At 40.3% G+C, this 12693-nt stretch overlaps 1 non-coding gene across 1 annotated transcript; it reads right to left on the bottom strand.

Annotated features, from left to right (window-relative positions):
- Positions 1 to 9687: 9687 nt before the first annotated feature.
- Positions 9688 to 9798, bottom strand: LOC130829623 (U6 spliceosomal RNA). The gene has a single exon (XR_009047636.1). It is a non-coding gene; the product is annotated as a U6 spliceosomal RNA (small nuclear RNA).
- Between the last annotated feature and the right edge of the window lie 2895 nt (positions 9799 to 12693).

The following is a 12693-nucleotide window of genomic DNA, read 5'->3' as shown; positions in this document are numbered from 1 at the left end:
TGGCTCTGTCCTGAAGCCACCGGTATATTACTGGGGTACCTCTCCACTGTGCCAAGACAAATCACAGGTATAAATTGCAGGCTGCATGCGTTGAACTTAGATCAGAACCCTCTGCTTGTTTCAGGCAAGGTGAGTGTCAGACTTGCCAGCTCCACCTTAAGGAGGTGCCTGGATCACAACTGCAGTTCTAAGTTCATGCAGAGGTGAGGAGGGGAAATGAAATCCTCAGTATGGTCAGGGGAGATCATTGTAATATTCTCAGACTTTATTAGTCTAATTTTAGTAAGTGTGCAATAAATACCCAACAAGAAAAGGTGTGACTGAATCTGGAAGTTTGAATGAATCGTCATCGTCTGTGGAATCTGAGCCACCTAATCTCCGTCTGAGCCTTGTCATCAAGACCCAGTTGCCAGGATTCAAGTGCATATTATCTAGTGCAGAGTAGGTACTCAATAAAATTTGCTGAATTAAACTGAAAGAACCTCAAATACAGTATAGGCAAGAGAATGATATCGATTCACTCTCAGATCAATCCAGAGTGACAGCTTACAGTCATGGGTTTGAATCCATGTGGGATTTGTGTTCTTGAACGAATAGAAATGATGCCAAAAAGAGCAGGTGCCCAGGACAAATGCGCCAGTGCTCACAGGAAGCAGTTTGACTGCACTGTGGATCCCGTCACAGTTTCATTTGTGCTGCCCCACACAGGAAGTTAAACATGTTTAAATATCTACACCAGTCCTTCCAGTTATATATATAAGCAAGAAATCAAGACCTGTTTCACAAGGATCTTTAGGATTTTGTTAATAATCCCTACATCCTTGATCACCCTCTGCGGAACTGACCTTAACAATATTTCCTTATACTTTTACATAATGACTGTTGGAAAAGTTGTTTTAACCTTATATGGCTGAGTCCAGGTTGCTCTCTTCTCCCTAGGAAGCCTCTACTAAGAGATAAATATTTGCAGTAGGTCTGGTTTGGCTGCTTCATAGGAGACTGGGACCAGCAAGTACCCAAGTTCACAGCCTGATCTGAGACACATGGATTTAGGGGTTTTAATTTTGCTTTAGTCATATTGATACTGATATTTAATGTTAACCTGTCATTGGTATGATAGATATGCTTGACTTGAAGAACTGGGAGCACAGAGGAGAGTTTAAATGATTTGTCCAGGTCATCCAGTGAGCTTTGAAACAGAGCTGAGGCCAGGATTCCTGCCACTTTGACCTCTGATTCAGAGCACTTTCCACTACTCAGTGTGACTCCAACACATAGGGTAGAACCAAGTTCAGGTAGATAATGAGGTTCATGTGTTTATTGTCCAATATACTTAAAAGAAAAGGCTCTTTTTTAAAAAAAATCGTTTTCTTTCAATTTGGTCAAAAGCTTGGTGTGAGCACTATATATGTGCTCTATTGGCTGTTAGCATGTGGTTATCTCATGATATTTTAGTAATTTCATTTCCCCTACATTTATGGGTCTAAGTGAGGAAACTGAACATGAGAGCTCAGTCAGAGGTGGAAACATGGAACCATGAGTTCACACAATAAAATATAACCCAGAAGAGCACCAGTTCTTTGGAGGTATGAGTAGGGTAAGAGTAGTCTTACCTTGGCCAGGGCCTAAAGGAGCCCAAGCAAAATGGGCAGACAGCATCAGGCAAAGTGAAGAGCAGATGTCCAGGGAAAACACAGTGGTGACTGAGCCATAAGTTAGGGGAGTAGCTGCCACGATCTCAGGAATCAAACAAGATGCACCCCATTGCCAAGGAGGCTGCACTGAATGGTGGGAAGTCTTGTGTCCATGGGATCTGAGTACAAGGAGAGGGTTGTGCCTGGAAGGGTGGAAGAAGATGCAATAGCAAGAAGTCTATCAAGGTTCCAGCAGGGAGAACTTGGCATAGCACTCTGTGTCACTAATGTAATGATGAAGGGCACAGGCTGTGCAGCTCAGCCATGTTGATGGAGGGGAAAGGTCAACACTGAGGCAGGTACGTGAGCATTTAACTCACCATGGCTCCAGATTTACTAGTAACAGATCGCCATGGCATCTGTGCCATTCTCAGGTATTGTGTATGAGCTTCAGAGGGACTGCCACACCCAGAGCTCTCTTTGAAAAAGGTGGTGAAACAGTGGTAGAAAGCTGCTTCCTGATGCCTAAGTGCTTGTAACCCAGCCACCTATACAGGGATGAGCACCTGTTTCAAACGTGGCATGAGATCCCTGCCACAAATGGGTGCTCCCTTTCAATGTGACTGCCTACATTCAGATCTCCTATTGGCTGCAGTTTGAAAGAGATGCATACATGTGGAGAAGGAAGCGGTTGGTGGGTGTAGACGTGAGAGACCCACGGATCAAATAACAATGGCTGATGTTTATTGAAGGACTCGTTACCTGCCAGGTGCTGTTCTAGTGCTTTTCATGCATGAACCCACTTAGCCCTCAGAACTACACTCTGAGGTCTCACCACTTTCAGATGAGGACAGGGAGGCACAGGATGTTTAAGCATTAGCTAGGGTCACAAAATCAGCACCTGGAAGAGGCAGGCCATGAAGCCAGATCTCCAGAGCTGCATTTTTATCCACTCCGAGGTACTGCCTGCAGGTGTGAGATAGCAGAAGACACGAGGCCGCATGAGCCATGAAGCAGAGAGGGAGACAGAGAGTAGACATTAGTTAGATGTTCACAGCAGAAGTAGGAGAAGCAGAGACAGAAAGTCACTACCTGGTGGAGGACAATGAAACCTATGCCTGCTGCTGGGGTTGCTCCCAGCCCACTATCATGGATGCTTCATGTCCTAAAGGCCCTTCCAGTTAGGTCCTCAGTGATGCTTTCCATCTCTGTGAGGTGCTGGAGCATGTTGGGTGGCTGGGAGGAAGACTTTTATCTCATCCTCCAAATTAGCACACAGGACTCAATTCTAAAATGTGAGACACTGTCCAAATTACATGAAACCAGCTAGTACACATATTGCAAACACAAGTTTAGATTTTTATTCACTGGCAGCAGGAAACAACATGTTTTCCAGGAAGATGAAAAAATAAAACACAAGAAAACTGTGTTTTCAATGCCCTTGACTTTGATACTTTAGTGATCCTAGCAGCATGTGTCCAGGGATTTCTGTGGATGAGTAAATGAATGTGCTTATTCAGACGGTGATGTGGCTGGTTTCCTGAACAACTTGGATGGATTTGCACAACTTGAACAGGAGAATATGGGTATCTGTCCATCTAGTCAGTTTTTGACCAAACGTTGAGTAGCAGGTTTGCCTGGCTCAGACTTTATCTCCAAGGTAGAATGAAGAGGAACTTACTTTAAAAATCTGCAAGCAGTCTTGCCCTTCAGGATTGACTGGAACGCTTATACTACCCAAGACCCTTTTAGTATATGATTGTAAAGGAAGTGTATGCCCCTCTTTTCTTATGAAAAACATGAATGAAGTGAAGCAACTTAAATACAGACATTTCAGAATGAAAAGTATTCCATTTCCGAACATAACAGATCCATTGTCAAGGTACATCATTTCTCTGCATTAGAACCCTGCAGTAATAATTGCAGTGTCAAGATCTGATGATGAATCCTAAAATCACCAGGTGAAAGTTTGAGGAGAAACAAGAATATCCTTCCACCAATACATTGATTAATTTCAAAGTGGAAAATAATAACTTTACAAAGAAAATCAGCAGACACCGGCTTATGCAAATGGTCAAGGTGAGTATCAGCAGTAATAAGATATGTCTCTTCTCATGATGTTGTACCAAGAAGGGCACTTCTGTGGTATTCTTGAGAAAAATGCATGACCTCAATCTAATTATGGGAGAATATTGGATAGGACAAAGTTGAGGGACATTTGACCAAATGACTCACTAATACTCTCCAAAAGCGTCATGAAAAATAATGCCAAATTAAGCAGCTTTCAGAGATTGGAAGACACTAAGGAGACATGATGACTGAATGCAATGTGGGAGCCTTAGACTGGGTCTTGGAACAGAAAAACCACATTCGTGGAACCCCTGGTGAAATTCAAATAAAGTCTGTAGTTTAGCCACGAATGTACCAATGTTGATATCTTGATTTTGAAGATTGTAGAATGGTTATAACACATGTTATTGAGAGAAGTTGTTTGAAGGGTATATGAGAACTCTCAGTACTATTTTGGAAACTTTTCTGGAATTATACAATTATTTCAAAAGAAGTTTAAAAAATTTTCTCAAGTGGAGAAAATATTTCTCCATGAAATGGTCCATTTCTCCCATATCATCTACTAAATAATTTACCAAACAGTGTATCATGTTCACACAGATTGGTGCTGCCACTTCTGTCATTTCATATTGCCATCTATACCTGGTATATTTCTGGGCTCTTCATCCTGTTTCGTCTATTTCTCATCTGTAAATGCTATACTGTTTTTGGTTTTATTTGCTTTTTTTAAAAAACGTGGCTTTGTATATCTTATCTGCTGGGGTAAATCTTTTGTTGCTTTCACTTTTCAAAATTAGCTTTCCATGTACTTTGTTTTTTGTGTGTATATTGTTAATAATCAGTGCTCCTGTGAGGTAGCAAGATGGGATGGTAATAGAGGCCACTGCTCCAACCCTGGAGATGCCACAGAAGTGAGAGGAGGTGCTGTATTTCAGGTAGTAATAAAACTGTGAGATATCGCTAGGGAGTCCAAGATAATTGGGTTCTGATGTGCCTGATGGAGGTGAAGGTTTAGGGAGGGGAAGCCAACCCAGGACAGGAATATACTGGAAACCATGGACAGGATAAAGATTGAGGTGAGCATTCTGAGTCCTTTTAATCTCCTTACAATGCCCTGGTTAGAACATTGATTGCCACCTTGCTACTGTAGAGCAGAAAATCAGCATCATCTCCCAGCACAGAACTGGAAGCAGTGTAGTAGCTTCGGACACCACTAGGGGACTCTGTGGGTAGAGAGGAAAAATCTGTGTGTGTGTAAATGAATGAGCTAGTCCTAAACTTTAACCTCACTACTGGGGGCACTACTGTCATTTTGTTTGGGACAGTACTTCATTGTGTGGGATTTTTCTTTGCATTATAATACTGCATGCTTAGTATCCCCAGTCCCTTGCCCTAAATACCTGTAATAATGTGTTGGTAGAGCAACCCCCAAATTTCCCTCACACATTTCCAAAGACCTCCACTGGTTGAGAACTGCTGGTTTCAGTGACTAGATCACAAGAGGATGACAGCTCTTGGGAAAGCTGTACTTGGTGGAGGTACAGAAAAGTGACTTAGGGTTGGGTGTGTGAGTAATAGAATGGGAAATTGTTGAGGACAGATCAAAGCTAGCTCTTAGAACTAAAAAAGCCTTCTAAGAACCTCTATAAATTCATTACTGACAGCGCAAGCTAAAGCTTGGAATTTGGCCTGTTCTCCTAGGAAGACTTTACTGTTGATAGCCAAAAATCCCAGGGAATTGTGACCTCATGGAAAAATAGTGAGACATCTGAAGAGCACAATCACTATATGAAAAAGGAGAAAAATAATAGAGCAAGAATTAGAATTAAGTGTAATCTCATTCGAGAGAGAGAAAGAAGAGATATCAAGTGCCTGACTGTAAAGCAGAAATTAGCAGTCATAAAGCAGAATTAGTAGGAGTCTCAGTCTAAACATATAATAACCAACATATGTAATCGTCGAGGGCAAGAGTAGAAGGTATACAAAAATGAAATTAGTAACCTGGAAGATCAGGTTGAAGAACTCTCCAGAAATCATTAAGAAGGAGTTGAAAGAATGTGAAAGACAAGTGAAAAGATAAGGAGCAAAGAAATAAAAATGTCAATATCCACCTTTAATAAGAATCCCGAAAAGGTAGGGTAAAAACCAAGGAAACAAACAGAGACACTACATTATTTTTTTAAGTACGTATGAAAATCAAAAGTAGATCACATAAAGGCCACAAGAGAAATCTCAACAACTTTTAAATTCATCATTTATATATAAAACACAATGAAATCAAAATATTTGACAGTGCATCACCATGAAAGTACTTTATATCAAATGTGGAAAGCCACCAAGTTGTACTGAGGGGGAAATATATCACTGTCAATGCAGTGATTATACAGTACTAAGAATTCACACTAAATGAACTAGATGTCCAAGTCAAGAATAGAAAAAGAGCAGCATAGTAAACCTGAAGAAAGTAGAAGTAAGGAAATCATAAATATAGGAGCAGACACTAATAGGGGATGAAACAGAGAAACGATAGAAATGATCAAGAGAATAAAAAGCTGAATCTTAGAAGAGAACTAAAAATGAGCAACTTCCCAGTAAATCTGATCAAGAGAAAAAGACAAAATATATAGGACTCCAGCTACTGAACACAGGAGGATAGAGGAAAAATGATTCCTCCCTGACAACCACATGAACAGTTAAATGAAAGAAATGTAATCATTTCAATTGATGCTGAAAAAAAGTCAATAAAATGCAGCACTCATTCATAATTTAAAAACAAAGCAATGTAAAAACAACCTTTTAGCACACCAGGAATTGAAGGAAACTTGATTAGTATAATACAGGCTATTTATTGAAACTCTACATCAAATACATTTCACTTTCCTGTGAAATTTTAGAATTCATATTCAAGTTAGGAACAAAGTTGCTTGTCATTACAGCTTTTGTTCAATATTTTGTAGCAAAAGTAAGAAGTCCTAAGGGGGAAAAAAAAGGAATGACAGAAGAGACAGGAAATGAGAAAATTGTCTGATGATGACATAAAAGATATGATAATCTGCAAACTATGAGAAATAATATGAGAGTTTGGTCAAGTTGTTTGATGTAAGATTGTGAGTAGAATAGTGTCTACTCAAAATTCATGTCCACACAAAACCTCAGATTGTGACCTCTTTTATTTATTTTAAAAATTTATTTATATTTATTTATTTACTTTATTTACTTATTTATTTGGCTGCATTGGAGCTTTGTTGCTGCGTGCAGGCTTTCTCTAGTTGTGGTGAGCAGAGGCTACTCTTCATTGGGGTAAGCCAGCTTCTCATTGCAGTGGCTTCTCTTGTTGTGGAGCATGGGCTCTAGGCACACAGGCTTCAGTTGTTGTGGTGCGCAGGCTCAGTAGTTGTGGCTTGTGGGCTCTGGAGCACAGGCTTAGTAGTTGTGGCACACAGGCTTCGTTGCTTTGCAGCATGTGGCATCTGCCCAGACCAGAGATCAAACCCATGTCCCCTGCATTGGCAGGCAGAATCTCAACCACTGCACCACCAGGGGAGCCCCTGTGGCTTTATTTAGAAATAGGGTCTTTGCAGATGTAATTAGTTAAGGATCTCAAGATGGAATCATTCTCAATTTAAGTTAGGCCCTAAATTCAATGACTGGTGTCCTTGTGAAAAAAAAAGAGGACACAAGAGAAAGAGGCCATGTGGAGATGGAGGCAGGGGTTGGAGTTCTGTTGCCACAAGCTAAGAAATGCCTGGCGTCACTAGAAGCTGAGACAGGTGAGCAAGGATTCTTCCCTAGAGCCTTCGGTGGGAGTGTCATCTTACTGACACCTCGATTTCACATTCTAGCCTCCCTAATTGTGAGAGAATAAATTGATGTGATTTAGGCCACACAGTTTATTGTACTTTGTTATGGCAGTCCTAGGAAACTAATCAATGTATAAAGTCAATTGTATTCCAAGCAGTAATAATGACCAATTAAAAATATAATAGTAAAAAATTCTATTTGCAGTAACATCTAAAATTAAAACAGGATGTAAATCATTTTTATGGGCAACATTATAAAATACTGAAGGACATAAAAGAAGACCTGAATACATGAAATGGTGTGTCACGTTTCTGAATAAGAAAGTTTAATATCATGCAGATTGCAATTCTCCCCTGAATTCTGTCAGACCTCTCTAAGGTGACTAATTATTGTATGGGAGAGCAATAAGCCAAAAGTAGGAAAACAAATCCACAGAAGAAGCACACTCACAAAAAAAATAAATAAAAAAAAAGAAAGAAAGAAAAAAAGGGGGGGGGGAGCTACCCTACCAGATATCAATTTATTAAAAAGCAATTGCAATTAAGCTAGTCTGGTATTTGCACATCTATAAACAGATTGATCACTGAGATAGAATAAAAAACCCATAAATCAACCTGCTAAAAAACCTTGATAAATAATAGAGTTGTCATTACAAGTTGATGGAAAGGATACCCGATGTAATGAAAAATTGTCTGTACTGAAAAAAAAAGAGAGAAAACATCATAAAATAAGGTTCCTACCTTACAGCATGCAAATTCCAGATAGGTTCATTACTAAATTGTGACAAGCCAAACTGTAAAACTTTTAGGAGAGCCCAGAACTTGCACCGCCAGTGTCCCTGTCCCTGTGGTGAGCCACAGCCAACTCCCGCCTCTTCGGGAGACTCCAACACCAGCAGAACAAGTGTTCCAGGACTTCCCTGGTGGTGCAGTGGTTAAGAATCTACCTGCCAATGCAGGGAACACATGCTCGAGCCCTGGTCAGGGAAGATCCCACATGCCACGGAGCATCTAAGCCTGTGCACCACAACTACTGAGCCTGCACTCTAGAGCCCAACAGCCATAACTACTGAAGCCTGGGTGCCTAGAACCTGTGCTCCACAACAAGAGAAGCCACCGCAATGAGAAGCCCATGCACTGCAACGAAGAGTAGCCTCTGCTCACCACAACTTGAGAAAGCCCACATGCAGCAAGGAACACCCAATGCAGCCAATAAATAAATAAATAAATAAATAAATAAATTTTAAACAATGTTAAAAAGAAAAGGACATGATGTTCCAGATAGTGTCTTTGATCTCTTAGCTCCACACTTACCCTTTCAGAACATGTTTTCTAATGTCAAGTAGGACTACTTTCCCAACCATGTGGTTTCCTGTTAGGTTCTGATAGTGGTGAAGGGAGCTGCATGGTGATAGTGTTGGCCAGTGGGATCCTGAGTTCCTGTTCAGTCAGCAGGGTTTCAACAGCAGCATCTGGGTAACACTATTTCCCCTTTTGCTCCACTGGCCCTAGAGTTAGTGACTTCCTGCACTTACTAATTATTGGGTAACCTTATCTTCCCCTTTTTTCTACTCCACCCTTTGTGGCACTTTGTAAGGGATTATCTGTATTAACTTCTGTCTATCTGAAAAAAAACACTTTTAGGAGAAAATGCAAAAGAATATATTTATGAACAAAGCTAAGGGCTAGACAGTCTGATAGAGAAACAGGCATAAGATATGAATAAACAATTCATATAAGATGATACTTGAATGATAAATATATGTGAAAAGATGTTCAATATTGCTAGTTATCATGATGTGAAAATTGAAATCACAGTGACAGACACGCCACACTCATCATATAGGCCAAATTTGAAAGCATAAAAGTATAATTTGGGGGGGGAGGCAAGTTAAAGGAGCTTTTATACACTGCTAGTGTGTCACTTGGGAGAACAGTTTGGCAATTTCTAGTAAAACTGAATATGTCCTAACCTTTGACCCAGCATTTATATCTATTGGCTAAGTACTACATAGAAAAATCTCCTGATTTTGCTGGGATAAATACAGATATCATATGATCTTTAAATAATGACAGTTTGTCTACTTTTCAAATTCTAATATATTTTTTTTCTTCTATTTATTTATTTTTTTGGGGGATACACCAAGTTCAATCATCTGTTTTTATACACATATCCCCATATTAAAAATATGGAACGCTTCACGAATTTGCGAGTCATCCTTGCACAGGGGCCATGCTAATCTTCTCTGTATCGTTCCAATTTTTTTTAGTATATGTGCTGCCGAAGCGAGCACTCAAATTCTAATATTTTAAAATCCTTTTTCTCACTTTTGTGTGCTGGCCGGGAATGACAGTGGGCATCCTTGTCATTTCCATATTTCAAAAGAACAATTTCTGGGACCTCCTTGGTGGCACAGTGGTTAAGAATCCACCTGCCAATGCAGGGGAAACATGTTTGATCCCTGGTCCAGGAAGATCCTACATGCCATAGAGCAGTTAAGCCAGTGCACCACAATTACTGAGCCTGTGCTCCAGAGCCCACAAACCAAAACTACTGACCCTGCACACCACAACTACTGAAGCCCACATGCCTAGAGCCTGTGCTCTGCAACAAGAGAAGCCACCATGTTGAGAAGCCCGAGTGCCACAATGAAGAGTAGCCCTTGCTCGCTGCAACTAGAGAAAGCCTGCACACAGCAATGAAGACCCAATGCAGCCAATAAATAAATAAATAAATAAATAAATAAATAAATAAATAAATTAATAAATTAAAACAAAAAACAGAACTATTTCTGAAGTTTCCCTGTTAAGTACAATAACTGGTGTAGAATTCTGACAGCCTCCTTAAAATTGAATACTTTGTTCTATTTCTCTTTTTTTTTTGACAATTTTTAACATACATATGTTATAAATGCATATAAACAACTTTGTCAAGTACTTTTGTGCATCTATGAAAATAAGCATTAACTTTTCTCCTTAATGGGATTTCATGAATTACATTTATAGATTTTCTATTTTAAAAAGATCCTTGCATTCCTGAGATAAATCTAATTTGGTCATGAGTTTAAGATTACTTCAGCTTATAAGAGGAATATATCTGTTTTTGAAAAACCTGAATTATAAAAGTGAATTCTTGTTAAGTCAAATATGGATAATATTAATTTCAATAGGAAAATATTTTTAAGTATTCTCAGCATCAAAATAACATCTATTTTTACTATAATGACCCCAAATACCATTAAAATAGACACAATTACTTCAATAAAATCAGTTTGAAAACACAACCTGCCAAAGCATTTTTCTTTATTAATCACATCATATAATAAGTCTTATCTTCTCCCATTAAGGAGTTTTCTTTTTAAGCAATGACACATCTTACCCTTAAGACTGTGCTTACAGTGGGCCTCCTTGTCATTTCCATATTTTAAAAGAACTATTTCTGGGACTTCCGTGATGGCTCAGTGGTTAAGAATCTGCTTGCCAATGCAGGGGAAGCGTGTTCGATCCCTGGTCCAGGATCAAACTAGAAAGACCAAACACATGATTAAAGGGTGAGAACTTTTAGTGCCATCTCCCAACCCCTGGGGAGACAAGTGTGGCTGGAGATTGAGTTATAAGGCTCTTGATCAACAAGATTTGGACACCTTCCGGGTTGGTGAACTCAGCAGTGTGCTGGGAGGATGATGTGCCCAGAATGGGCACGGGAGCTCTGTGCCTCCTCCCCACCCCCATACCTTGTCCTATGCATCTCTATCATGTGACTGTTCCTTAGATGCATCCTTTGTAATAGACAGGCAATACTAAATAAAGTGCTTTCCTGAGTTCTGTGAGTCATTCTAGTAAATAATCAAACCTGAGGAAAGGGTTGTGGGAATCCCCATTTATAGCTGGTTGGTCAGAACTACAGGTGGCCCCTGGGACTTTTTTTTTTGGGGGGGTTTTATTTATTTACTTATTTTGGCTGCACTGGGTCTTTATTGCTGCGTGTGGGTTTTCTCTAGCTGCAGCTAGTGGGGGCTACTCTTTGTTGCAGTGCGCGGTCTTCCCAGTGTGGTGGCTTTTCTTGTGGAGCACGGGCTCTAGGTGAGCAGGCATCAGTAGTTACAGCACTTGGGCTCAGTAGTTGTGGGTCATGGGCTTAGTTGCTCTATGGCATGTGGGATCTTTCCAGACCAGGGATCGAACCCGTGTCCCCTGCATTGGCAGGCAGATTCTTAATCACTGCACCAGAAGGGAAGTCCTGGCCCCTGGGACTTTTGAGTAGTGTGTGATGTGGGAGCTGACTGAATTTTTAACCTGTGGGGTCTGTGATAACTTTGGATGACTAGTGGTAGAGTTGAACTGAATTGTTGGACAACTAGGTGGCATTGGAGAATAGATTGTTATGTGGATAAATGACATGTGTTTGGTGTCAGGATAAAAAGCATACACTTCCTATTGCTTTTTGGTTCTCAGATTTTTTTGACTCCTTGCTGACTTGTTTTTTGGGACTGTCTCTTCTGGTTTCTTAAGTTTGAGAGTAACCTAATTAAAACTTTCTTGTTTTATTAAATGTATTCAAAGTAAATATCCCCCGAAGTTCTGTTTAGATGTATGTTACAAAGTGTGATAGGTAATAAGTTTGTCATCTATACTCAACATTATTAACATCCTACTTAATGGAGCGAGACAGATGCATTCTCTCAAAGATCAGGAGCAAGTCAAGGATGTCTGCTCTTACCACACTTACATTACACTTGCGGTCAGAGAGCAAGGCTAAGAGAATCCTCTTGAGACAAGCCGTGCCTTCACGTGTGAAAGGCAGTGGCCTGCTGAAGCTGGAGACGGGGTAGGCAAGCTGTGCCACATGACTCTGAAGCAATCCAAGCTTTTCCCAAATTTACTGCAGTGCCCTGATAAAGGGGAGAAAACAGGGGAGAACTAAGAGAAACCTCTCCAAAACACTTTGGGCTGCATGCAGCATTCTGCAAAGGTTAGAGACAAGGAAGCTGGATGTAAAGGAATGTAACTGAGGTGCAATAATCTAGAAGTGAGACTGGAGAACAAAGAAGAATCCCCAGAGACCCAAAGAAGCTATGGTCATGAATTGGAAAGCTGGTGGCTGGCCTCTTAAGCCGAAAAGGATCTATGGAGTCATGTGTATGATCAGACCCAAGCTCTACTCTGACCCTGCCTTCAAAATTTTTTTC

Source organism: Hippopotamus amphibius, chromosome 9 (genome assembly GCF_030028045.1).
Source record: "Hippopotamus amphibius kiboko isolate mHipAmp2 chromosome 9, mHipAmp2.hap2, whole genome shotgun sequence".
In the NCBI taxonomy this organism is placed as follows: Eukaryota; Metazoa; Chordata; class Mammalia; order Artiodactyla; family Hippopotamidae; genus Hippopotamus; species Hippopotamus amphibius.
This window is presented reverse-complemented; position numbering and strand designations above follow the sequence as displayed.